This window comes from Saccopteryx leptura, chromosome 1 (genome assembly GCF_036850995.1).
Source record: "Saccopteryx leptura isolate mSacLep1 chromosome 1, mSacLep1_pri_phased_curated, whole genome shotgun sequence".
Classification (NCBI taxonomy): Eukaryota; Metazoa; Chordata; class Mammalia; order Chiroptera; family Emballonuridae; genus Saccopteryx; species Saccopteryx leptura.
In genome coordinates, this window is record NC_089503.1 from 29,713,494 (window position 1) to 29,735,928 (window position 22,435).

At 42.6% G+C, this 22,435-nt stretch overlaps 1 long non-coding RNA gene and 1 other non-coding gene across 2 annotated transcripts in view; both read right to left on the reverse strand.

Moving 5' to 3' along the window:
* Positions 1-1,227: 1,227 nt before the first annotated feature.
* LOC136391899 (uncharacterized) overlaps positions 1,228-22,435 on the reverse strand; it is a 32,314-nt gene continuing 11,106 nt past the window's right edge. Inside the window, exons 2-3 of the long non-coding RNA XR_010748897.1 lie at positions 2,837-2,953; positions 1,228-1,295 (exon numbers count right to left, since the gene is read on the reverse strand). This is a non-coding gene — a long non-coding RNA (uncharacterized lncRNA). The remainder of the gene's footprint in view (positions 1,296-2,836; positions 2,954-22,435) is intronic.
* LOC136390075 (U2 spliceosomal RNA) lies at positions 7,485-7,668 on the reverse strand. The gene has a single exon (XR_010748582.1). It is a non-coding gene; the product is annotated as a U2 spliceosomal RNA (small nuclear RNA).

The window sequence follows — 22,435 nt, forward strand, 5'->3', positions numbered from 1 at the left end:
TAGCTCATTATCCCAGGGGCTGGGGAACCTGGAGAAGTAGCAGACAGTGGAGGAAGGGCACACACTTGTCAGTTTGGGGCCTTCATTCCCCCAAGCTATAAAAGAGGAGATAAGTGTGTCATCGCAGTGAATGAAAACTCAACAGCAATGCAACTCTAGAAGAATGTATAGTTTTGAAATGTCTAAGAAAATATTATGTTTCTTCTTTTATGTATTACAAAAGTGCATTTATTCATTGTCCAAATAATCAGTAGAGAAGTGTGGAATCAGAAAGTGACATTCCCTCCTGCTTCTCCCCTCACTCGCTCTGTGGACGTCTACTGTTAACATTCTGTGTCTCCTAAAACCTTTTTCTTTTGAATATAATGTGTGTGCATTCAGATGCACGTTATACATAATTACATGCTCACATATATATTTTTAAATTTTTAAAATTTACTTTATTTTTGAAAGAGAAGAAGAGACAGAAACTTGTTTTTCCACTTATTTATGCATTCATTGGTTGATTCCTGTATGTACCCTGACTGGGGATCAGACCCACAACCTTGGTGTATTAGGAAGATGCTCTAACCAACTGAACTACTGGCCAGGGACCACATATGTATCTTTAAATGGGGCCACGTGACAAACAGTATTGCTCATGTGTCATAGATAGCTGTTCATATAGACCTCTCATTTCCCTCTCAGCTTTACTGAGGTATACTTGACAAATAAAAATTATGTACATTTAAGGTGCTCAACATGAGGTTTTCATATACACATATACCTCATGAAATGATTACCACAATCAAGCTAATTAGCATATCTATTACCTTGCATAGTTGCCATTTGTGTGTGTGTGTGTGTGTGGTGAAAACACTTAAGAGCTACTCCCTTAGCAAATTTCAAAAAATACAATACACTATTATTAACAACGGTCACCATGACGTACATTAGATCCCCAGAGAGTATTCATCCTGCATAACTAAGGCTGTGTTCCCTTTGACCAACACCTTCCCATCTCCTCCAAACCCCGGTCTCGACAACCATCATTCTAACCTCTTCTTTTTGGAGTTCAACATTTTTAGAGGCCTCTCATTTTTAAAAAATATGGTGGTTTTTCCTATTACAAATAATGCTTCAGTGGATAATAATCATGGTTTATTTACATAAATGAAAACAATCGAGAGATAAATGGGCTAGAACAAATTTGGAAAAGATGATACATAACAAAACCCTTACCAGTGAGCCCCGTGTGAAGAGGCAGAGATGAGCAGATCCTTCTTGGTTTAGCTTCTCATTGGGTCAGATTGATACTAGAACCAAAGAAAGAACCCAGGGAAAAAAGTTAAAGGAAGAAGAAGAAGAAGAAGAAGAAGAAGAAGAAGAGGAGGAGGAGGAGGAGGAGGAGGGAGAAGAGGGAGGAGGAGGAGGAGGAGAAGGAAGAGGAGGAAGGGGAGGAAGAAGGAGAAAAGCAAACACAGCAAGATGTTTTGAGGTTGGGCAAATTGAAGTAAGGATCATTAGCAAGTGTGTAGAAACCCTCTAGAAACTGTATGAAGTGTAAGGAAGATTATCTGTATAGAAAGCTCAGACTGGTGGTGTTGTAAGAAGGAAAATGATGGTGAGGGTGAGAAGACATTGAGCATGTAGCCTCCGTGTTAGTCCCCATGGGACAGAGGGAGGGTCTTATTCCTTAGCCCTGATAGCTGGCATAATTCCTGACAAGCACAAGGTGTAAAAAAGTACTTGAGAAAGAGCAAAGAACACTGTTCTCAAGACGACCAAGCCTTTTAGATAACAGTCAGCAGAACCAACCGAAATGTAGATGAATCTTGATTTGTGGCTTTAAAAATGACTTAAAATTTAAAAACATTTAGCTTAAGTTGAAAAGGAAGATGAAAAATGGTGCTGCTAATAGCTTCTGCTATTTGGTTTACTAAACATGTTTCTCTGGTTACTATATATTTTCCACGTTTTTTTTTTTTTTTTTAGGCACACTCTTAGGTAAGAGGTGCTTTTTTTAAAAATTCATTTTAGAGAAGATAGGGAGAGACAGAGACAGAGAGAGAGAGGAAAGACAGAGAGAGAGAAGGCGGAGAGGAGCTGGAAGCATCAACTCCCATATGTGCCCTGACCAGGCAAGCCCCGGGTTTCGAACCGGCGACCTCAGCATTTCCAGGTCGACGCTTTATCCACTGCGCCACCACAGGCCAGGCTTTTTTTTTTTTTTTTAAGATTTTATTCAATTTTCAGAGAGGAGAGAGAGAGAGAGACGAAAGAGGAGAAGCAGGAAGCATCAACTCCCATATGTGCCAGGCAAGCCCAGGGTATTGAACAGGTGACCTCAGCATTCCAGGTTGACGCTTTATCCCCCTGCGCCACCACAGGTCAGGCTATTTTCCACGTTTTATTCCTTGTCTGCTCAAAATGTAAATGAACTATAACTAGTCACTGAATTTTAAAAATTATTTTTAAAACTTGACCTCATTTTCCTCAAACCCCCTACTAAGTTATTGTCAACTTGCCAGTTGTGTTAATGGGTTGGGCTCTGTATTCATGGTCCTAAATGAAGTAAAGAGGACCAAGGGACCCATGGTGAGTCTTCAGTCCTGTTAATGGTGAATGCAGGGGGAAATTTAAGACATAATTCTCTCGGTGGTGGCCTCTGGACTGGGTAGCTACATTCCAGTCAAGCAGAGACTCAGATAACTAGGTTGGGTGTGTATACTTCTCAGGATGTTTTTATGAGAAAGGGATAAGCGAAATATAAGCTAACTGATATGAAGGATTTACTTTCAGAAAGAGAAAAGAACAGGGGGGATAGAGAGAGAAGAGTCCGCTTGGTCATCCTCACCTTCTACATCAGGGGCTGCAAATTACCAAAAATACACCTAAGGGAAGATTGCCACATTGTTCTCCATCTGAATTCTCCAGAGTGGTAATCCATACACATTCCAATGACCGTGATGTTCTAGGGGGAGAAAGACTGAATTAAATTTAGCAGAATTGTTGGTATTACATTTCAATGCTTCATATACTCACTCATTCAACACACCTGAGCAGAAACACTAATCAGAAAGATCATTCTCTACTCATTCTGAGTCAGCATGATTGTTCTTGTTGAGCATTTTACTCAGTTCAGTACCCAAACCAATGCTGAATTGTCCCTCCCCAGATTTTCAGAAGTTCTAGTTCATAATACCACATGCTTTAGAGTGCTCTGAATTAGCTTGTGGATAAATTTATCTGCAGGAAAGTGACCTGCTGATCTTATGAAAGAGAGAGATTTGAACCCAGGAAGTCTGGCTCCAGAGTCTATGCTCTTAGTGCGCCTGGATGAGGAAGAGGTCTGTGTTGAATTCTGGTTCTGCCGCTCAGTGGCGATATGATCTTGGACTGGACCCTAGAACTCTGAGCGTCTGCCTCTGATTCAGTTAGAGGAGGGGAGGCAGAGAGACAGACTCTCACATGCACCCAGACTGGGATCCACCTGGCAAGCCCACTAGGGGTTGGCCACCTGGGGTTTTGTGCTGTTGCTCCAACCGAGCTATTCTCAGTGCCTGAAGTGGAGGCCATGGAGCCATCCAGTGCCCAGGGCCAACTTGCTTCAATCCAGCCATGGCTGAAGAAGGGAAAGAGAGAGAGAGAGAGAGAGAGAGAGAGAGAGAGAGAAGCGAGAGGGGAGGGGTGGAGAAGCAGACGGGCACTTCTCCTGTGTGCCCTGACCGGGAATTGAACCCAGGACATCCACACACTGGGCTGATGCTCTATCACTGAGCCAACTGCCCAGGGCCGATAAATTACTTTTTGAAAGGGCATTTCCCCCCTTAAATATAAAAGAAAGACATGCCTATTGTATACCATTTGTATAAAGAAAAATTCAATGGGGAAAGTTAAAAGCAACATCCAGAAATATGTTTGGTATTAGATACCAGGACATGCAACATTAATAATAACATCACGTCTTTTATAATGGGCAAGCGGAACCCTACAACAGCAAACTGCGCTCCTCAGTACCCGCGGGAGTGCTGAAGGATAGGTGTGTGCTTCAGGCCAGGCCAGCTGGGGGAGGTGCCCGTCAGAAAAGACCAGAGCTACTGACCCAAACAGTGGAACAGCTGTTAGTCGCAGACTGTAATTGCCCCACCAGATAAAGAACCTATTTAAGAGAGCAGGTTGCTATAGCTGAAAAGAAACAAAAAAATAATCTTTTTGGAAATCACAGGATTGTAACTAGGGAATGTCAGGGTTGGAGGGGGTGATGAATCTTGGCGTATTTGCTGGCTTGGAGACAGACAGGCAGCTCTAGCATGTAGATGGTCCAGCCCTGGCTGCTGTTCTGTTTTGTTGGAAAGTAATGGGTTGGGTTCTTTCAAGCCCTGGAATGTGGGGGCTACTGACAGAAGGAATCCTTCCAGCCTACCCATTTCTGATTCCTGAGCACCTGGAACTCTGCCTCTGTCCCACCGCCTTCACCTGGTTACATGGTAACAGTTATGATCAAAGCAGTGGACCCCAGAAATACTACCCTCTTCCTCTGCCTCCACTCTCTACCTGCCTGCCAGCCAACTCCACACGACAGATGTGAGGTAGTCTTGAAACATTAGACATTTCAGAGGAATCCCTTCCTACCCTTTACCTCCAAACCTGCTGAGAAAAGGTGGTACTTTTTTTTTTTTTTTTCATTTTTCTGAAGCTGGAAACAGGGAGAGACAGTCAGACAGACTCCCGCATGCGCCCGACCGGGATCCACCCGGCGCGCCCACCAGGGGCGACGCTCTGCCCACCAGGGGGCGATGCTCTGCCCATCCTGGGCGTCGCCATGTTGCGACCAGAGCCACTCTAGCGCCTGGGGCAGAGGCCACAGAGCCATCCCCTGCGCCCGGGCCATCTTTGCTCCAATGGAGCCTTGGCTGCGGGAGGGGAAGAGAGAGACAGAGAGGAAAGCGCGGCGGAGGGGTGGAGAAGCAAATGGGCGCTTCTCCTGTGTGCCCTGGCCGGGAATCGAACCCGGGTCCTCCGCACGCTAGGCCGACGCTCTACCGCTGAGCCAACCGGCCAGGGCAAGGTGGTACTTTTTGAAGGAACATTTTGAATGAAAGAATGAAACTTGCTACACTGCTCACAAAAATTAGGGGATATTTTATCACTTCATATTCATTTTGAAATATCCCCTAATTTTTGTGAGCAGTATATTTAAAATTTTTAGGGTCATTAAGAAACAATGTTGAATTTGATTTGGTCAGTCTAGATTTTCATACCTTAAGTTTGCACCCAGTGGAACATTGTTTGAAGTACTTGATTATATTGCAAAGATTTTTATTTTTGTTTGCTGAATATTGAAGAACTAAGTAGAACCCTTGGATGACAAGAGGCACATAAAATTTAGATTAAAAAATTTTAATGTGGTGAAAGTTACAATCTAAATGTTCAGCAGAAATGTTTAACTTAAGCTATGATACATCCATAAAAAAGCTCAACACTTATTGCCATGTACTGAGTTTAAGAAGTTGTTTATAAATTAACAAGTAGAATTGAGTCTTGTTTTAAAAAATATATTGGAAAGAAATATACTAAGAGATTATCAGTAGTAATCTGTGGGTGATTACGTTATGACAAATTTAATTTTTTTCCTGACTTTTCCAAATCTAATGGCATTGGTTTGTATTGCATTAATAATCAGGAAAAAAGATAAAAACTAATTCCAGGCAATAGTCATAAGGTGAACAGAATTGTATATAAAGTTCACAATTTTACTTACTAGTTTTATAAGGTATAAAAACCTCATCATTAAAAATATTCAAAAGGGCAAGAACAATGGTGGGATTCAGCTGGTTCTCACTGGTTCTGCAGAACCAATACCTAATTTTTTGTTGAGTTCGGCGAACTGGTTGTTAAAATGGCACTCATAATCAGGGTTCTCTCTAAGGTGGGTGTCTGAGCAGCCGCCCAATGTAGAAATCACAAATTTACATTCCTTGCTCTTTTTAACATTCATCTGCCCAACAGCGTATTCTAAGCACCCGTAGTGATGTTCATTCCATTCTTAGGTGAAAAAAAAATTGCAAGTGAGGATGCCAATCAAGAAGCAATATGGAAATATCTTAAATAACAGTTTTACTGTTTTTGTCAGGTATTATTTAATATTTTTTCATTAATATTTTAAAAATCTTTCTTATAGTCTAGTTTTGTGTACCTCTTTTATTGTTCTTATTTAAGTATTAAATGCATGAAATAATAAACTTCCTTTCAGTATATCTTTTTTTATACTTAACACAGTCATCAAGGCAGAAAACTGGTTGTTAAATTATTTGATCCCACCACTGGACAAGAAATATAAGGTGAAAAGTAAGAATCCTCTCACTTGTGAATCCCCAGAACCTCTTTACACAAGTAACTACAGTCAACAAAAGTATACGCGCCTGGCCAGGCGGTGGCGCAGTGAATAGAGCATCGAACTGGGACGTAGAAGACCCAGGTTCAAAACCCTGAGGTCGCCAGTTTGAGTGCGGGTTCATCTGGCTTGAGTGTGGGGTTGCTGATTTGAGCGAGGGTGGAGGGTCACTGGCTTGAGTGTGGGATCATAGACATGATCCCATGGTTGCTGGCTTGAGCCCAAAGGTCACTGGCTTGAAGCCCAAGTTTGCTGGCTTGAGCCTAAAGTCACTGGCTTGAGCAAGGGGTCACTCACTCTGCTATAGCCACCCGGGGTCAAGGCACATGTGAGAAAGCAATCACTGAATAACTAAGGAGATGCAACAAAGAATTGATGCTTCTCATCTCTCTCCCTTCCTGTCTGTCTGTCCCTATCTGTTCCTCTCTCTGACTCTCTCTCTGTCTCTGTCCCCCCCTGAAAGTATGTGTGTGTGTGTGTGTATTTAAAAGCTGGCTTTGTTTACCCAGTTTTTAGCCTGTCATAGGCATTTAATAAATATAGTGTTTGCCTGACCTGTGGTGGCGCAGTGGATAAAGCATCGACCTGAAATGCTGAGGTCGCCGGTTCAAAACCCTGGGATTACCTGGTCAAGGCACATATGGGAGTTGATGCTTCCTGCTCCTTCTCTCTTCTCTCTCTCTACCTCTCTCTCTCTCTCTCTCTCTCCTCCTTATCTCCTCTCTAATATGAATAAATAAAGTCTTTTAAAAAAAGTTGATAAAAAAATCCATATTTAAAAATAAATAAATAAATATAGTGTTAGTGAAATAGAAAATTTTATGAACCCATTGTTTGAGATGAAACTCAAATTTTATCAACATTTTAGAAAATGACTGATCCTTAAATGGTAGTTTGGTTCATTTCTTTGTTCATTTGTTCAGTTAGTCAATTTATTAAGAGCTTATAATTTGCCAGACCCTGTGCTAGGTGCTAAGGACAGAGGTGCTTACCAAGGAAGACAAATAAAAACAGGCAGTGTATATATCTAGGGAGATACAAGCTATGGCATTGGTAGGACGGGTTTTAGGGGAGCATCAAATGAGCTATTTCCTGAGCTAGAAGAGAATTGCAGCTGATTTCTTCTCTACCCAAATCACCCTGGGTCCATTCAAACCCAATGATTTCATAACCAAATGTTGATTTGAGTTATCTATACATCTGTAAGTTTGTGCAAATAGATTATAATCAACTTTTTAAACTGATAAGAAGAGATTCTACACTTAATCTTAGCCAAAAGGCCGAGAAGTGATATATAATCAACTTTTTAAACAAAATAGTGTATAAGAGTGACACCATAATAAATAATAAGTTAGAGGAGCAGTTTTAAAATCTCTCCCCCCCTTTCCTTCCCTCTGACCTTCCTTTCCCTCCCTCCTTCCTACTTTCTGTCTCTCACACACAGCTCAGACACAAGACATGGAGGAGCAAATGTTTTCTGACTCGATGACTTCAGCGGATTAGTGCTCCTTTGAAAGCGATATTGTTACAGCCATAACGTGTTTATGTGTAACACAGACATCTTTATGTATAATACAGACGTGTCTGTGTGGGGAACATTAACATCCTGGCCTTGTCATTTAGTGAGGTAGGAAGTTCAGCCTAGAACTATAGATCCCCAAAGCTTTGGGGAATCTTGATATGGAAGAAGGAGGGAACTGGAGAGAAGAGAGATTTCTTTAAGGGTTAGTTCTCTCTTTTTTTCTAACTCTCCTGGGCTTAACTCCTACTCTCTGAGAAACAATCATTTTCCAACACAGCTGGGATGGTTTTTAGGCAGAAGTATCCTTGCTGAGGCTAGCAGTAATCCAGAAAAGGGTCAGGTGATGAGAAGATACTGGTATATCACAGAGACGCGATGGTGAGAGTTCCAATTTATAATAACCTGATGGCAAAAAATTTATTTCAGACCGTGACACATCATCCCCAAAGAGACACATTAGAGGAGGTGTCTTCTCAATAATTTTCTTTATGTATCAAAATATAGCCAGGGAATTAATTCTTTATTTTAATATTTAAAACTATTCTCTGTAAGTTATCAAGGTAACTCAAGCTTACAAATAACAAAATCAAATACAAAAATATATAAAGTAAAATGTTGAAGTCTAACCCTCTCCTCTAATCCCAGTCCCCAAAGCAGCACAGTCCATAAAAATATGTTAGCCACATCGATAATTAAACATTTCTAGATAGCCACATTAAAATAAAAAAGGAGAAAGGAACAGGTGAAATTAATTTTAGTTTTGTATTTCATTTAACCTAATGTATCCAAAATGGTATTTACTTCAACATGTAAGCAACATTATCAAATTATTCATGAAATATAAAATTATTGAGATTTTAAAAATTATTTTTTGTACTATGTCTTTTGAATCCGGTGTGTATTTTACCCTTATAACACAGCTCAATTTGCTTACTAAATTTTCATTGAAAATACTTGGATCTATAGTTAGATTTCATAAAACACACATTGAAAAAGTAGATATGTATATCCAAGTAGTTGCAAACATATTTACACGTTTTCCAATAATTGAATGAAATACTCATTTTTAAATTAAATATAAAGTCATTAAAGTTAAATCAATTTTAAAAATCCAGTTCCTCAGTTGCATCAGCCACATTTAAAGAACTCAGTGGTCACGTGTGGCTAGTGACCACCATATCGGGTTGTGCAGCTCTGGGGGGAACCGCTGTTATAAATTTGGTGTGGACCCTTCTTGACCTTTTCTCTGTGCATAGACTTATAAATATATAATTGAACAAATATATGTTTTACATATCTGGATTTCATTTCTGAAGAAAATGTGATCATGCTATATCTTTTACTCAACAATCTAATGTTTTTCACTTAAAATTATTTTGGTGATTTTCCCTTTTCATTATATATGGATCTGCATTCTTTTTTTTCTTTTTTTTTTTTTTTGTATTTTTCTGAAGCTGGAAATGGGGAGAGACAGTCAGACAGACTCCCGCATGTGCCCGACTGGGATCTACCCGGCACGCCCACCAGGGGCGACGCTCTGCCCACCAGGGGGCGATGCTCTACCCCTCCGGGGCGTCGCTCTGCCTCGACCAGAGTCACTCTAGCGCCTGGGGCAGAGGCCAAGGAGCCATCCCCAGCGCCAGGGCCATCTTTGCTCCAATGGAGCCTTGGCTGCGGGAGGGGAAGAGAGAGACAGAAGGAAGGAGAGGGGGAGGGGTGGAGAAGCAAATGGGCGCTTCTCCTATGTGCCCTGGCCGGGAATCGAACCCGGGACTTCGGCACGCCAGGTCAACGCTCTACCGCTGAGCCAACCGGCCAGGGCAAATTCTTTATAATGGTTATATAGTCGGTTTATTTAACTACTTTCTTAATAATGAACATATGCATTGTTCTTTATGTTTTGCAATTATAAGCATCCATGTTTGCATAACTGTGCTAGTATGTTCATAGGATACATCCTAAGAATTGACATCTCTAATGGGTATGCCTATTAAGACATTTGAAAACTAATAACCAATTAGCCTCCCAAATGGTTGTCCCAAATTTCATCCTACACTCTTTGCTGGCATTCCTCTTCAGCATCTATAGTTAAATGCCAGAGTCATAAAATATCCGGGAGAAAAGATTAAAGATCAATTATTCCAGTCTCTTTATTTTATGAACCAGGAAGATCAAGCATGTCTGCGGCTACGACGGAAAGAGAGCAGTTCTCTGATTCTTGCCTTGGTCCTAACACGCACACGCACGCAGGAGCCTGGCCGAGGCTTTCCAGGCAGTCTCCCCAAGGCTCCTGGGGAAGGTCACCCTGCCGCTGCTCAGTGCTCAGTCGGCCGCCGCCCCTCGCTCCCTACTAAATCGTTATCAGCCTGCCTTTCAATGGAGCGTCACATCGCGCCTCAGTAAACAAGGAGCAGAAGCCAAGGGAGCCGGTCCTTGACATTTGTATCCAAAATTGAATTCAGTCTGCTCAAATGCTTGCTACAATTTCAAAGTGTGCCTTTCCTGCCTCCCTTCTGCTCAGCAGCCAAGTCACAGACCCGAGTAGTAGGGGGGGAAATAGGTGTTTCGTTTCACGCAGAAATAAGCTCCCCCGTTCAACAATTTCTGGCGAGCCAGTTCGGAAACATCCCACCTTTAAGAAGAGTCACTTTGGGAGCACAAATGCAGAAGGCCGTGAGGGTGCTTTTGGGAGCAGGCGGCTCCCGGTAGCCACCCTGAAGCTGCGGGGCTGGTGGCCTGCTACAGGCATTTCACGTGCCGGTAAGATGGCCTTCTCCTGAGGACTGTACCCCTTCTTTCTGCCTGCTTCACAGAGCTCGTGAACACGGTCTCATGGACTCCCTGTGCGGTCCGCTAGATGCTCAGATGCTCACTGGTGGCAAAGCCAGGGCTGGAAGCCATCTCTCCCGACTCCCATCCCCAGAAACCTTTCCTTCTCCCCCATCACTGGTCCCTGGTCCCATCCCACACCCTGCACAGCCGCCTTGGGTCTCTGCCTCCCGCCACACTCCCTGCCCAATTTCATTACAGGCATTAAATTTACAAACCCATTTGCTTGTGCTTCATTTTTATTTATTTCTTTAAAAATATCAGTTGAGACATTTTAATTCTGTTTACTTTTTTCTTCATCGCTTGTCTTAATACCCTCCTTTTTCTATCTAATTACAACACTGTCTTCACATACTGGTACCAAAAAACCAAAGTTCATATAGAAGTCTCCCCTTTTTTGCTACATGCTGCCACATAGTTCAGACTCCTATACCTAGAGCCTTCTTTTGCTCCTGGTTTTTATTTTTCTGATTTTTTTAACAGGGAAGAAAGGAAACAGGTACCACGGTAGGAAAAGATGGGAGGCAGGGAGAGCAGAAAAGCAAGATGGGGATTTGATTCATGCTGGAATAGCATGTCATTATGCGGCCCCTGACTCTGTCACCCTTGGCACGTCCTCACCCCCCCATATGCAACTCATCAACAGACCTTGTTGACTTAACCTCTGCGATATCTCTCCAGTCCACCCACTCTTTCCATTTCCAGCAACTGCGCCCTAATTCAATCTTCCCCCAATTAGCTCCTGTCAACTTGCACTCACTCTTGACTGTCCAGTGTATGTCCCACACTGTAAGCACAATGACCACAAAGGACTTTCAAGCCTCATGTTAAACTCCATAGGGAATAATAACAGCCATCATCGCTGTTGATTAAATTTGTTTTGAGTACTTCCTATGTGCCAGGCACTATTGTTAATGCTTTAATGTCTAAGTCACTTAATCTTCACAACCCTAAAGGGTAGATATTATTATGCTTACTCTTGTTTTACAGATGAAGAAATTGAAGCACAGAGATATATATGTAATTTGCTCAAGGATGCACAGCAATTAGTGGAATCAGTTTAGAAACACAAATCTAAAAAAATTATCAAGTAATACCTATGTAATTAGTACTTATATATGGCGATGCCAAAGGAGTCACAATGCTAGTGGTATAAATTGTTGTACAGACTCCAAGGGATGGCCAATGAGCTGCATGCACCTCACGGATGGAGGGAGCCTCTTGGACCGCTGGTTGAGGAAGACTGTGAGGCCACCTCTGGGCTCAGTGGGAAACTGAGGGATAAAGATGTCTATTTTGGGCCAGGTCCTGGCTGGAGCAGAGAATGTACTTGTTTCTTGTTGCTGGTGTAACAAATTTATCACAAAACTAGGGGCTTCAAATGGCACAAAGTTATTACCTTCTAGCTATGGAGATCAGAGCCTCAGATGGGTCTCATTAGGCTAAAGCCAAGGTGCTGGCAGGGCTGCATTCCCTTTTGGAGGCTCTGGTGAGGATCCTGACCTTGCCTCTTCTGGCTCCCAGAGGCTGCCTGCATTGATTGCATTGGCTTGAGGCCCCCGCCAAGGAATCGCATCACTCACTCTGCTTCTGTCCCTACGTCTCTTTCTCTGATTCTGACCCTCCTGCTTCCCTCATTCACTTTTAAAAGAACTCTGATTCCATTGAGCCCACCAGGATCATCCAGGATGCTCTCCCCCTCTGAAAACCCATAATTTGCTCATCCTTGCAAGGGCTCTTTTCCCGTGTAAGGTAACATATGCGCAGGTTCCAGGGATTAGGACATGGACACCTTTGGGATGCCGTTGTTCTGCCTTCCAGAGGGGATGATGGCATTGTGCGGTGAGAGTGTGCTCCCCTGGAGCCAGACTCTAGTCCTGTGAGCACGGACACTTCAGTCTTATTTGCTTTTGTATTTCTCATGTTTGCCATATAACAGCTATACAAATATTTGATGAATGAATAACTGAAAGAACTAAATTTTAAAAGGCACAGAATAATAAAGTATCTATCTTTAAAATTTTTTATTTATTGATTTTAGGAAGGGGGAGGGAGAGAGAGACATGGATTTGTTGTTCCACTTATTTATGCATTTATTGGCTGATTCTTGTATGTGCTCTGACCAGGGATCAAACTCACAACCTTGGCATTATTAGGACAACGTTCTAACCAACTGAGTTACCCAGCCAGAGCTATAGCATCTATCTTAAGAGTTAGGAAATGCTGCCATTTTAAACGTAAAAATTGGTGGGTGGAGGAGTAATTTTTTATCTTTTTTTGGGGGGGATCAAACCATTTAATTGAGGGCCTTCAGGAGAGAGTTGAAGGGCTGGGAAGACAAGGTCCTACGTCCTTGACATGGCTGGGACCTCTCCAGCTTCCGAAAAGCTCATTTCTTAATCTTCATGGGGTCTCATAGGGTGGGCAATGCCAAAACGAATGGTGGTAACTGAGGATAATTAAGCAGATCTCAGTGCTGAATGAATTTTCGGAATTACCAGCTGTTTAAATCAGTTTGGACTGCTATAACAAATCATCATAGAGTAGGTGTCTTAAAAACAACAGAACTTTATTTCTTCCAGTTCTGAGACCTGGCTGTCTGATAGCAGGATGCCAGCATGCCTGGTTCTAGGCACAGCCCTCTTCCAGGTTGCTAACTGCTGAACTCTCATTGTCTGCTCACATGGCAAAAGGGCAGCCAGCTAGTTCTCTGGCCTCTTCTTCTGAGGGCACTGATCCCATTCACGGGAGCTCTGCCCTGGTTACCTAATTACATCTCCAACGCCCCATCCCCTAATATCATCACACTGAGGATCAGAGCTTCAACATTTGAATTTTGAGGACACAAACATTTATAGCACCAGTCTTTTCTTGACATTGCCATCTTATAACTGCACCAGAGGACAGAGGTCTGATACAAACAGAACTACGCAGAACCCACTTACTCCTTCAGAAGACGGTGAGAAGGAGGGGCGGCTTGTTAGCTCAGCAGCAGCCTCGGTCTTCCGGTCTTCCGTGGAGAGCAGCTCTCCCTGCTGGGATGGAGCAGTGGTGCTGGAGCAGCACCACAGTCCCAGATAAAGTCAGGCTTTTCAGGAGCTCCCGCTCTGCTTGGGATTTAGTTCATGATTCTTACAAGGTCCCAGTTGCATTGACCTTGCCTACCTCTCCATCCTTGCCTCTCACCCCCACACTATAGTCACACCCGTCTCCAAGGCCAGCTCCTTCTGCCTCAGGGCCTTTGAACATGCTAGTTCCTTAATTAGGGAATACTTCTTCTGCCCAGTTAATTCCTTTTGAGCTCAGCTTAAGATCATATCCTAATATATATATATATATATATATATATATATATATATATATCCTGAAAGACATTTTTTTTTTAACCTGCAAATCTAAATCAGTGCCCCTTCCTCACTCAGTTAATACAAAATAGCACAGGGTCAGGAACTTGGGGCTTGGCCTCATGCTGCTTGACACTGTAGTGTCAATCCACCACTCATTAGCTGTGTGACCTTGGATAAGACATGTAGACATTCAAGCTTCTGTTTCTTCATCTTTAAAAAGGGGATAACAATAGCATCTATAGCAGAGGACTGTTCTGAGGGTTAAATGAGATCATCTATGTAGAAAGTTGGAAGAGAGCCTATACTATTAGTGTAAGCTATTATATTCCTTTATAGCATTTATCCAAATTGTGATTATAGTTATTTTTGTCCCATGAAAAAGTGTCATCTTGTCAGAAAATAACAAATATTATTAAGGAACGCTGTCTGGAAATTTTTGATTGTCATTCCAGGCTGATTAATAGCCTGAAGTTAGGTGCAACATTCAGTCTCTCCCTTTCTTCTGCCTGTTCACACACAGGGCCCTGTGATGCTCATTGCCGGGCAGATTGATGAAACATCTCAACAGACGCTTACATTCCATATGTTACAATTTACACATTCCTGCTGGGGTCAAGGTAGGGAATGGCATGCGTGCTAATAGCTGCATTGCTCACATGAACTTGCACATAAACCCTCTTCCTGCTCATTTTACTGATACATTATAATATACTTTTATAAACAGTGTTTTCAAGGTCATGAATGAATGCTTCTTAATTTCCATTTTTAGAGGATTGCAAAGTCTAGAAAGGGCAACAAGAGGTTTCTTTAGCCTAACTACTTCCACAGGCCATACTACATCTGAACCATCCTAGCTGATCTTCAAGGAAACAGGGTAACAACGTTTCTCTCTCTTGTCTTCCCTTCGGTCGCAAGGATACTATAGCTATCTGGGTTAATTGTGTATTTTTTACACTCATTGTATTTGAAGTCCTAGAAAAAGTGCCCCTTTGCCAGAAAATATCCAACAAAATTGCCAAATCCAAATGGCCACTGTGAGCCAGTTCCCTGCATCAGTGGAAACCTCCCATGGAGAGCTTGCTTCTGGGCAAGGGGTCTGCCAACATCAGTTTTCCCATGCCTCCATTTTCCTTCTGACCTGAATTGTCAGGCAAGCTCTATCTTGACTCTATTTGCCAAAATACCATTGTTCTTGCTCCTCCTTCTGGCAGTTTCATTTCAATTGTCAAAACATCGTAAGTCAGCTAATGGAAGCAGAACTTATTGACTGTGCAGTCTAGTTTGTGGCCAAGAGCCAGTCTCATCTCTGGTGTTCAACCGACTGTGAAAATCCTTCCATGCCAACCCTGACTCCCTCAGGAGCGTACAACCCACAAAGGAATTTGTCACCAGCTGTTCAGTGCCAGGGCCACCACTCATTGGATGGTGGTTTCTACAAAAGGGCAGTCTCTTCTCCATTGGGCATTCTTCATGTAAAATAATCAGCTCATTAAGAATAAAACATACTTTTCTCAGAGAAATGCCTGGTAAGTCTACTTTCTGAAGAGTCTGTGGTCCCAAGCTAGTATCGAAAATATTGATACATACACTGTTTAATGCTAACCTAGGTCTATAGTAGTCAACACCATTTTAATGTAAAGATAGTATAACTGAGACATTTTTATTTGTCATTTATTTTAAAATTTTTTTATTTTTTTAAAGAGTAGAAATAAAGGGGGGAGCATCCATCTGTTGTCTCACTTCTTTATGCAGTCACTGGTTGATCCTTGTATGTGCTCTGACTGGGAATTGAACACACAACCTTGGCATATCAGAACAACGTAATAATCAGCTGAGCTACCCAGCCAGAGAGAGAAATTTTTAATTTTTTTTTTTACAGGGACAGAGAGAGAGTCAGATAGAGGGATAGATAGGGACAGACAGACAGGAACGAAGAGAGATGAGAAGCATCAATCATCAGTTTTTCGTTGCAACACCATAGTTGTTCATTGATTGCTTTCTCATATGTGCCATGACCGTGGGCCTTCAGCAGACTGAGTAACCCCCCTGCTCAAGCCAGTGACCTTGGATCCATGGTAGTGAGCTTTTTGCTCAAGCCAGATGAGCCCGCGCTCAAGCTGGCAACCCCGGGGTCTCGAACCTGGGTCCTTCCGCATCCCAGTCGGATGCTCTGTCCACTGCGCCACCGCCTGGTCAGGCGAGAAATCTTTAGATGTTGAGTAGAAATACTATAATTTTGGATGTTCTCACTATCATGAATTTTTTTCTTCCCATCTCTAATGTGATTTGCCCAGAAAATATATTTTAAAATAGAACTTCAAATTCAATAGAACTTATATTAGATTGGGTTCTAAAATGCCACTTAAGGGAACAGTGATTTTTTCCAAAAATGGATAAGCAATTCCTTTTTCTGTTTCTATAAATTTTTATTATAAAATAGTTGTAGAGACAACTTGTTGAATAGATTGGTTCTTTTAAACAAGGATTATTGGGAATTGAACTGGGCAGTTTAGGAGACTCCTGACAAGAAGGTCTGATCAACTTCCAGAGAAGAAAAGCTAATTTCATATATGGCCTCGAGAATCAAAATAACTTTGTATTTCTCAAAAGCAATGCTAGAAACTAAAGGCAAAGGGAAATGTCTTCAAAGTTCCAAAGGAAAATCATTTCTAGTCTATAATAATATAGTCAGCCAAAAATCGGTCAAGAAAAGACAGGAATAAAGTCATCTTCAGACATCCAAGCCCCCTTTAAGTCCATCGCTATCTTTCTTCTCCCCAGTCTGGGTCCCAGCAGGCTGACCTCTATGAATTGCAGCATTGGGCTCCCTTGCCTCCCACTTGCGGTAAGATCTGGCCAATGGGCAACACTGGTAGAGCTTGAAGGGAGAAAGAATGAGGTCAGGCTATTTTGTTCCCTGGCTCTTTCCCTGCCAAGTCAGCTTAAGATGACTTCCCTACAGGCCAGTATTCCGGTAAGATGGTCAGCAGCAGCTTCGGTTCCTCTGTCTGGGTTTCAGGCACCACGCTCTCCCCTTGCTCCCTCTCTCCGCACCATGGATGATAACGGGCTCCCTGCACTGTCTAGGGTCAGGGGCCTTTACTGCCCCTTGTAGATTTCCCTTAACCTTACCCATACCTTTTAAAAGAGACACTTCATTAAATATTCCTCAGTTACCCCATCTGAGTGTGTCACCTGTTTCCGGCAGGACCCTGACCAACACAGACGCCTGGGTGATCAATAGATAATGTCACTGCTCCTTGAAGGCAGTACAGTTATGACTAAAGGCTTTAGAATCACGTCAACCCACGGGCAAATCCCCGCTCTGTGGTTTTCTAGCTGTGAAACTTTGGACAAACGGTCAGCTCTCTGTGTCTCACATACAAAATGGGGATGTTTGTATGACTTTTCTCCCAGAGTTTCTGTGAGGATCAAATGAAATAATCCAAGAAAATACGGCAGCACCAGTCATTTAACAAACACTAAATAGAAGGTGGTTATTATTTTTATCGTTTTCCTTGTGCTTCAAAGTGGCCAAATGACACAAAAGGCTGGGATGCCACCCTCATCAGCCTCACAGCCTCACTTGTGAATCTTGAAGGGGCGCAAAGGAAAACGGACCCAGGTGGGGTAGCTTGGTGCCGGCACCTGAAACATAGCTTGGGTTGCGAGGGCTTCTCTGGGGGTTGGGTCCTGACGGGCAGGGTGGGGCGCTCTCTGGCAGCTGGCTCCAGGTTCTACCCACACCCCTTAGTTCATGGTCATGATGCTCTTTGCCAGAGATAAAGGGGAAGCTGGAACCAAGATGCATTTCTGAGAAAAGCCGTGATCTTAAATACCTGATTGAAGCTCCGTGGCTGTCTTCCTAAGGCACCCGGCCAGGCAGAGCTGTTTGCTATTTCAGCCTTTGAGGACATGACTCCCAGCCTGGGGTATTTAACCCCTCTCTGCTGCCAACGCACGGGAAGCTCCAGGAAGTCCACCTTGGAGTTCTTTTCTTTTTAATTTTATCTATCTATCTATCTGTCTATTTATAAGTGAGGAGAGAGAGAAAGAGAGAGGGGGGGGGGAAATGGAGCAGGCAGAAAGCATCCACTCCCATAGGAGCCTTGACCAGGCAAGCCCAGGTATTAAATCAGCAACCTCAGGATTCTAGGTCAACGCATTATCCACTGTGCCACCACCGGTCAGGCCAAGTTCTTTAAATATAACTAGAAGCTGCCGATGTGCCCCTGTGAAATCATCTCCTTTTTTCGTATGCAATATTGCTTTAGCTCAAGACTTCAGGATTGATCGTTTCTCAGCCTTTTGGCTAAGATCAAGTGAAGATGTCAGGACTGTTGTGTGATTGGGGGGATGGATGGGACAGGAGATGTAGAAACAAACTGCTTTTGTGCAAAAAGGTACAAGTGAGAAGGGCCAGCTCAGTCATGTCAGAAATGTGTAAGTGCATGTGCACGTGTGTGTGTGCACGCACATGTAGTATATGCACATGAAAACATCTCTACATACATATAACCTTCTGTGATAATGAGAAATGGCCTAGTTCTGAGATTCTTTTGAAAGCCACTTTGTTTTAAACCTAAGTTTAAACCTAATTGGACCCTTCAGTTGAGCTGCCTCTGGCTTTATTTAGATACGATACTGGTGAGCTTGAACATTGTACCTCCACCCATCCTGGCATATGAAAATTCAGGTTGAGAGAGAGAGAGAGAGAGAGAGAGAGAGAGAGAGAAGAGGAATGGATCAGAAGGGGGTAAAACCCTTGGGATTCCTTGAAATAGCAGATTCTTTTTGTAACTCCCCCATAGTATATCAACACTATTATTCACTATATTTAGCAAAAAAAGAAATTAATTTCAGGGACCCAGTCATTGTATGAATCAGGGTATGCCAGAATTTGATATGCACAAGAAGTGAGTGGGTCAGACTTTAGTAAATACTGGTAAAAGCAGATTCTGTGGCAAAAGCAATTTAATTTTACTTTGGTCTGTGAATCTTGTCATGATTGAGCATGACAGTTGTTTGATTCTGAGGACAAGCTATGCCAAGTGGATCTTAAACGTTTATCCACTGAACTGCCTTCCAGAATTCTGATGCTCTACCATCCAAAAGGATAACTATTGCTCTGGTGACACCACATTCTAGATGGTAAACAGTGGGCCTCCAGATGTCCCAGCTCCCATTTCCTCATCCCAGAAATGGGAATGCAGACTGGTGCGGCCACTGTGGAAAACAGTATGGAGATTCCTCAAAAAATTAGAAATGGAACTGCCTTTTGCCCCAGCCATCCCACTTTTAGGAATATACCCCAAGAGCACCATAGAACTGACTCAAAAAAAAGAAATGCACCCCTGTGTTTATGGCAGCATTGTTCACAATAGCGAAGATCTGGAAACAGCCCAAGTGTCCGTCAGTGGATTAAAAAGCTGTGGTACCAAAAAAAAAAAAAAAAAAGCTGTGGTACATATATATACTATGGAGCACTATGGGGCCATGAAAAAGAAGGAAATACTACCTTTTGCGACAACATGGATGGACCTGGAAACTATTATGCTAAGTGAAATAAGCCAAGCAGAGAAAGAAAAATATCATATGACCTCACTCATTTGAGGAATCCAAGAAACAATGTGAACTGAGGAATGGAATTGAGACAGAAGAGGGATCAAAGGGACCAGAGGAAAAGAGGAGAGAGGGAAAGGGATAAACCTGAAGGGAAGGAGGGAGGGCAATGTCGGGAAAGGGGAAGGGAGATGCCTGGTCAGCTGAGGGGAGGAGGGGGGAGGGGAGAGGCATTAGGGGTGACACTAGAATCTATGTAAACACAATAAATTAAAAAAAAAAGATGGTGATAATAACCTCTAATCAAAATAGTTGTTATGAGAAGTAACGAGAATGTATGAGAGAGCCTAGGTACTTAGTAAGGATGGTTAATAATAATAACTATTATTATGAAGAGAAAGAGGAGGAGGGAACAAGGAGAAAAGGAGGAGGAAAGCTAATTCTAATTACATAAAAAAGTCACCCCACCGGGCCATCTGGGGAACATAAGAGTAATTTTATTGTATGCTGTAAAGAAATCTTCTTGAACATTCTCTTAAATAGGCTCGCTAATTTTCCTGATGGGATTATGTCTTTGTTTCTAAACTTCATCATTTCATTCTGTTTTAATTATACGATATTTTAGGTCTGACATCAAAAAACGCATCATCTGTTTTTATCTTTCTCAGCCTCGTCCACATCCTTGGTTACTGTTGCCAGGTATCTTGGGGTCACCCTAAGTACTTTTGTTCTAGAGACCTTTCAAAGTAAGCCAACCTGGCAGTTTAGAAAACTTCTCTTGTTTGTAGACAAAAATACATGAAAACAACCAAGGGAGTGATTACTCTCTGGGATAATTATTTTTAATGTCTTACTGGACACATTTGAAATGCTTCTCGGGTCCTTTGGGAGTCAAAGTAGGAGGAAATCGTTTTTGTTTTACGTCTTGGAGCTTGTTTGGTAAATGTCTGTGATGCCTGCATGTTGTGTAACACTCCCCTCTCCCCTCCCCACCATTACACACCCCCACCCTGTCCTAAATGATGTGAGGATTTCATCAGCATTAAATAAGCAACAGAAATACAGGGTGGAGAGCATTCATGGCTTCTTTGTGGCTCTCTGGTTATCTGCCTTTGATTATGCTACTAAATGCAGCTGGGAAGGCTTGTGCTTTTGGGTTCCCTCAGCCAGTAACTTCAGTTCATTTCCAAACCAGAAGAGCTCCCCCTTGGGGTCTCCTTGGTGCTACACCTCCACTGAGGTATCACTGACCAACTCCAGCAAAAAAGATGCTGTCAGCATGCTTGGTATCTCTACATGTCCGGGCCTCTGTAACGTACAATGATGTTTTCCTAATTTTAACCATATTGTGATTAGCTAATTACACCCCCCCCCCCCCAGGCCTTTCCCATGAACCTTAAAGCCTTGTCCTCCCTGACTACCACTGAGAGGAACTGAAGCAAATTTCCGACCTGGTTTAAGTGAGGGTTGTTACAAGGATACTTTTTATAGCAGAACTTCTACATCCTGCTTCGATTGTGACCAAGTCTTACAGTGAAGCCAGCCCGTGAGCAAGTTGAGAACACGGATTCCGTATCTCCTCTTTGCTTACTGGGCCTGTAATGGCTACTCCGTAAGTACACATGAATGAACGCTGTCACAGGCTCTCGCCTCCCACACGGCTGGCCTTAGAGAAAGTTCTGCCGCTAACTAGCCGTGTGATCATGGCTATCTCATCTAATAATTTATCTGGAAAATGAGGGATGGGACAAGTATATCCCTTGCAACTATAACCTGCTGCAAACTACTGATTCAACCTGGAGAAATTATCTTATAGACCGTGTGTAAACTGAGGAACACCTGGGGAGGCACTATATTGAGTTAGGAAGAAGGGGTGATGAATAACTTCCTGGTAAGTGATATTTAGATTCCTCTTGCCCCAAATAATTACTTAGAGCATGTACAACATTTCTTTAAAAATGAAGAAGACCAGCTGTCTCAAATATTCTCATCTTTTGGCCCTGGCCAGTTAGCTCAGTCAGTTAAAAGCGTCGCCCAAAAATGACAAAGTTGCAGATTTGATCCCCAGTCAAGGCACACAGGGGAAGCAACTAATGACAGAGTGGAACAACAAAGGAATGCTTCCTCTCCTCCTCCCCCCTCTCTCCCATCTTCTGTCTCTTTAAAAAAAAAAATCAATAAAAATTAAGCCCAGGCTGGATAGCTTGATTAGTTGCAGCGTTGTTCTGGAGCGTTGAAGGTTGCAGGTTCGATCCCCAGTCAGGGCACATAAAGGAGCAGGTCGAGGTTCCTGTCTCTCTCTCTCTCCCTGCTGCTCTTAAATAAAATAACATACCATAAAATAAAATTAAATTAAAAAAAATCTTTTGAAAATGGTTCTGTTGATGAAATTCAGAAGGGAACTGCAATCTCCCTGGGCTCTCCATGCATGTGACCCATCTGAGATGAGCAGGTGGACTTTTTTTCTTTTTTAAATCTAGTTTTCAAACACAGAGATGATCAAGGAGCAGCTTCGGCATTCCCCCTCTCCCCGCCCATTTTAGATCCATCCATTTGAAATAGGCTTATTTAGAACGGTGCTCAGTGAGTCCTGTTGCCTTCAGAAAACAGGGCAAAACTGACCTAACAGATGTTCATGCTTACCCAATAGTAATAATGATACATTGTGTTTATTTGGAACACAACTAAATCGTTCTTACTAACTTCAAGGTTCCAGTGCAAAATCCTGGATTCAGATCATCTGGATTTATCACACCCACCGGAGGACATTGGCTTTCCAAACCTCTGAATGGATTATCC